Consider the following 6,154-nt stretch of genomic DNA (forward strand, 5'->3'; position numbering starts at 1 on the left):
TGTAGATACTGGTTTCACATCATATTTCTCAAGGTCTCTTCATCACCTTTCCCAAAGCCCCTAATAACCTCCCTAGTAACAAATGGATTATTATTCAATCAGTTTTTTTCCGACTCTTCATGACACTGTGGGCCAGGATCTTCTGTCTTCTGCTATCTTCTGAAGTTTGTCCAAGCTCATGACAAGTAAGAAAGATGAATCCAGGCTTGACCACCCTTAAAAACATAAGACTTCCTTCATATCTACTATTGGGGGAGGCTAGGTGGCACAGTGGATAGAACACCAGCCCTGGAGTCAGGGGTACCTGAGTTCAAATCTGGCCTCGGACACTTAATAATTACCTAGCTGTGTGACCTTGGGCAAGCCACTTAACCCCATTGCCTTGCAAAAACCTAAAAAAAAACCCAAAACCCCAACACAACTACTGTGTGCCACCTCTCGGGTAATGGGTGGGATGGGTTAGAGTCAGACCTTCAATATTTATTAAGCCAGCCACCTGGCTACTAGGCCCCAAGATACAAAGAAAGTTAAACCCAGTCTGTCTTTTTTTTTTTTTTTTTGTAATTGTAAGTATTTTTAAAAATAAATTTAGGGTCCACAGGCTTCACCATGACATACAAAAAAACTCATAATCTTGTTCAGAATCTACCTTATAAGAATCTCCTCTAATACCTTCTACTAGTGGTCATCTAGCCCTTGCTTGGGGACCTGTTGTAGGTGGAGAAATGAATGGAATCTTTGTGGTTGTGATTTCCCATCAGTCCTCTCATGTCATACTTGGTCCTGGCATTGATCTGCAATGTTGGGACTAGCATATTAGCTTCCCAACTTGAGTTCTGAAGACTTTTAGAAAATTATTATTTTTATTTAAGAAATGTTTTATTAACTGCAGATAGCTAGGTGGCATAGTTTGAAGCCCTGGACTTGGGGGTCAGGAGGATCCTAGCATAAGATTGACTTTCGACATTTACTGGTTATGGAAGTCTTGCCCAACTTGTTTCTCATCTATAAGATGGCAGCAGTAATAGCACCTCCTGCCTGAGCAGCAGATGAGATAAGTTTTTAAAGTATGTTGCAAACCTTAAAGGGCTTCAATGATGCTAATATCACCAATCAATATGACTATGGGGGTGGCTAGGTGATGCAGTGGATAGAGTATCCGCCCTGGAGTCAGGAGGACCTGAGTTCAAATCCAGACGGAGACACTTAATAATTACCTAGCTGTGTGGCCTTGGGCAAGTCACTTAACCCCATTGCCTTGCAAAAAAAAAAGAAAAAAAAAAGAAAATGAACAGAAAGGGTTTCACAGATGATTTACAGGGATCATCACATGATAAATAGAGATACAGGGATAAAAGTGTTTTATCAATGAATGTTTTATTTCCCTTCTCCCTCCTTCTCCATCTCTCTTTTTTCTCTCTTTCCCCCTTTCTCCCCACATTGCACCACCTAGCTGCCCCTCCTTCCATACTTTTAATTGTTTTGATTGGACTTTTGCAGTTTTCGATTGTTATTTTCTATTTTCTCCTCTTTCTCCTCTCTCTCCTGTCCTATCCCCTGCTCTCTTTCTCCCTTCTCACCTCTCTTTCCCAATCTTTCACCTCTCCCCTCTCCCTCCCCCATTCTCTTTAATATTAATCAATCCCTCAATCAACAAATATTTTATGGAGATTTCTACTCTGTGCCAGATATCATAGTAGGCTTGGGGAACACAAATCCAAAGAATCAAGCTATTGCCACTCACAAATAACTCAACAAATATTTAAGGGAAGAATGCAACCGGATCCTGTACAAGCCCTTAGGGAGCTCCTATTCTAAGAGGCAGGGGGGAAATGTATAGATGAGTATAAATAGAAGGTAACCTGGAAGTGGGGGGGGGGCTTCCAAAGTGGGAATGAGGGAGAAGAAGCCAGAGAAAGCACATGGAGAACTCTATCCAACATAAAAATAAAGTGAATAAAGACAAATAGAGACAAAGTGGTAAAATATAAGGTAGTCTAGGAGACAGGTCACTAAGTACTTTGGGGATTAGGAAAGATTGCAAAGCAGATGACGGTGCCCAAACTGTGTCTTAAAGTGAAGAGTTAGTTCTCTCAGACAGAAGAGGAGGGAGTGCATTTCAGGTAGATTAGATGGTCAATGCGAAGGAGCAATGGGAATATAGGAGATGCCATGGTGTAGAGGAGGAACAGAGAGATTGCCACGTTGGTTGTGGGAGTGCAGAGTGCGAGGGGCAGGACTGGGAAAAGCAGTTTGCAACCAGGTGGGATGAAGAGCTAAACAGAAGAAGTTGTATTTTATTCTAGGGGTAATAGGGAGCCATAGGAGTTGATGGAGGAGGGGAGTCATAAATCTGATCTATACTCAAGAAAAATTACTTGAGTAGCAGGGAATGGTGTAAGACTTGAGGCAGGGAGATCATTTAGAAGACCATTGAAAGAACCTATTTAGGGAGAAAGTGATGAAGGCATGAACAGAGGGGAGGCTATGTGAGTGGAGGGCAGAGGATGTATTGAGGAAGAATCAATTAGATTTGGCAACTGATTACAAATATATACAAAAATAATTGTAGTCGTTTTTTAATGATTTCACAGAATTGGAAATGAGAGGATGCCCATCATTTGGGGAATGGCTAAACAAGTTGTGGTATATGATTGTGATGAAATATGACAAAGCAGAATGGTTTCGGAAAAACCTAGGAAGACGTATATGAACTGGTGCAAAGTGAGCAGAACCATGAGAACATTGTACACAATAAAAACAATTATGATCATCTGTGAGTGACTTAAATTCAAGATGAAGGTCATGCTGAAAAATGCCATCCATTTTCAGAGAAAGAATCAAGAACTTTGAGAGCAGATTAAAGCATGTTTTTATTTTATTTTTTGTTTTTTTTTTGCAACAAGTCTAATAAAGACATAAGTTTTATATGATTTCATATGTATAAATGATAACATATTGCTTGCCTTCTCAAGAAGTGAGGCAACAGGAGAAAGGGAGAGAATTTGGAACTTAAAAAAAATTTTCTTAAAAAAGAATGTTAAAAATAAACTTAATTTTAAAAAGTAAAAAAAAAAGATTTGGCAACTGATTGGATAAAGAGGGTAAGGGGGAGTAAGATGTTGAGGATGACTGGGAAGATGTCTCATAGCAAATCAATATAAATAAGTAAAACAAATTGGTCTCTGTGTGTGTGTGTGTGTGTGTGTGTGTGTGTGTGTGTGTGTGTTTCCTTTCATCTTTTTTTTTTTTTTGGTTTCTTTAAGGCAATGGGGTTACATGACTTGCCCAATGTCACACAGTTAGGCAGTTATTGATGTCTGAGGCTGGATGTGAATTCAGGTTCTCCTGACTCCGGGACTGGTGCCCTATCCATTGCACCACCTAGCTGCCCCTCCTTCCATACTTCTAATTGTTTTGATTGGACTTTTGCAGTTTTCAATTGTTATTTTCTATTTTCTTTGACAATATTATGGTTATCATGTAAATTATTCTCCAGATTCTGTTTACTTTGCTCTGCATCAGTTCATATTATTATGTCTTCTTAAGTTCCTTTACATTTTTAATAGTCATTATCATTTTTTACAGCACAAAAATATTCCCTTAATTCATATACCTTAATTTGTTCAGTCATTCTCCAACTGATGGGAGGGAAACCACTTTGTTTCTAGTTTTTTGCTCCTGCAAAAAAAGTGCTATTATAAATATATATTTTTTTATACATGAAAACCTTTTCCTGTCTTTGATCTCCTTAGGTTACATGCCATTTTAGTGTTTTAACTGGGTCACTTTAGTGAGGCTTCTGTGTAATTTCAGATTGTTTTCCAGAATGATGGCTCCATCAGTTTTCCAGCTATGATTTGCCTGTCTTTCTCCAATATTGGTCATTTTTTTTATTTTTGCCATTTTTGCCAGCCTGATATGGATGTAGCAAGAAATGAAGATTGTTTTAATTTGCATTTCTCTTACTATTAGTGATTGGGAGTACTTATGCCCCCCTGCATATGGCTGTTGATAACTTGAATTTTTTCTTTTGCAAACTGCCTGTTCATATCTTTTAACAACTTATCTAAGAAACTTAGAACTCCTCAGCAGCTTCCTAGGCTTGATTAGGCTGGAACATCTGGTTGGGCCCCCACCCTATCTGCAAAGATAGGTGGGCTTTTGTTTTGTTTAACTTCAATATTTTAATTATCTTAATTCTGAAAACAAAACAGAAGAATGGCAAAAAATAGTTTAGAGTTAGAGCAGGTTCACTTGGCTCTTTTCTTTTTGCCTCTCAATTGGCAATATCCACATTTCTCAATGACCAGAATCCTATTAGATCTGCATTTGGATTCAACACCTTCAAGACTCAATGTAACCAGGGAGGCTAGGTAGTGCAATGGATAGAGCACCGGCCCTGGAGTCAGGAGTACCTGAGTTCAAATCCAACCTCAGACACTTAATTACCTAGCTGTGTGGCCTTGGGCAGGCCACTTAACCCCATTTGCCCTGCAAAAAAAAAAAGGCTCAATGTAACCATCTTGGCTTTTTTGAGGGGATAGGAGGCAAAGGGCAATATTGGTGGCTTTAGCCATCAACTCTTTCCAACTGGTCATAGAGCCTTTTCTCCTAAACTAATAGGGGAGTTTTTGTCTTTCTGGTCGTGGTTCTGTGTTATCACATTGTAGGGTTGGTGGTTGCCAAATAGGCCCTCTTTGCACTGTTAGGTTTGGGGGAATGTCCTGGTAACCTAGGGCAACAAAAAAGATGGTCAAAGTTAGGTCTTAAGAGCCAATGGAATTGCTAGGGATATAAAAACAAAACCAAAGCAAAAGTCCCTGCCCTCAAGGAGCTGGAATTTTACTGTTTCTTTCCCTTCAAGGTCCCATGCCTCTTCATCCATGCCTTTGCCCTCTGCACCCCTAGTTTCCCATCCCAATCCCTTTCTCAAATATAGTGTACTGGAAAGAGTCATGGTCTTGGAGTCCAGAGGAGAACTGGGCTCAAAGTCCTGCTTTGACTCTTAGGGGCTGAATGAAGGTGGACAATATCCCTTTATATTCTTATAGCCTGATTTATTCCTCCATTCCCCTACTGTTGTGCAGTCCTTTCTCATCTTAGTGACAGATAGATGTCGGATTTGGAGCCTGGATTCCATCAATTACTTTTTGTTTTAGGTTTTTGCAAGGCAAGGGGGTTAAGTGGCTTGCCCAAGGCCACACAGCTAGGTCATTATTAAGTGTCTGAGGTTGGATTTGAACTCAAGTCCTCCTGACTCCAGGGCTGGTGCTCTAGCCACTGCACCACCTAGCTGCCCCTGGATTCCATCAATTACTAGCAACCCTAAACAGGTTGGTTCATCTCACTGAACCTCAGTTTCCTCCTTTGCAAAATGGGGACAGGAAAACTTGCCCTACTTCCCAAAGCTGTCCTTTATGATCTGGAAAGAGTTCTATAAATAATCCTGAGGTATTCATAGGATCTCAGAATAGGAAGAGACGGTGGAGGCCATCTGGTCCAATCTGCACAATAACTTTGACAAATGGTCCTGTCCTCCTAGTCCTTGCTAGACCATCAGTGATGGAAAACTCACTGTCCCTCAAGGCAACTATTTCACTTCTGAGCAGCTCTCATTTTTTTAGTAGCCTTTTTCCTTATATGGAACTTAAATCTGCCTTTCTTCAACCTCCATCAGTTGTTCCCAGTTCTACCCTATGGGACCAAACACTACTCTTTCTTTGGGTGACGACTCGGTTAGCTGTCTCATGATCGTCTTCCGAATCCTCACTTTCCTGAGTGGCTTCCTCTAGATACCATTTTCAAAAGCATGGAACTCAAAACTGAAAAACAGATGTGATGGGACCATAGAAAATAAAACAGGTGATATGTTGCCCCCCCTCCCCCATTTTGGGCATTATATTATTTTTTAGGGTTTAGGTTTTTGCTAGGCAATGGGGTTAAGTGGCTTGCCCAAGGCCACACAGCTAGGTCATTATTAAGAGTCTGAGGTCAAATTTGAACTCAAGTCCTCCTGACTCCAGGGCCAGTGCTCTATCTACTGCACCACCTAGTGACCCCCTTAGTTTTTTTTAATCCTAGAATACTTAATGTTTTGAACTTCCACTGTTGACTTATAAAAATTTGTTTTACGTCATCTTCATTTCAGAAT

Source organism: Macrotis lagotis, chromosome 5, assembly GCF_037893015.1.
Source record: "Macrotis lagotis isolate mMagLag1 chromosome 5, bilby.v1.9.chrom.fasta, whole genome shotgun sequence".
Classification (NCBI taxonomy): domain Eukaryota; kingdom Metazoa; phylum Chordata; class Mammalia; order Peramelemorphia; family Peramelidae; genus Macrotis; species Macrotis lagotis.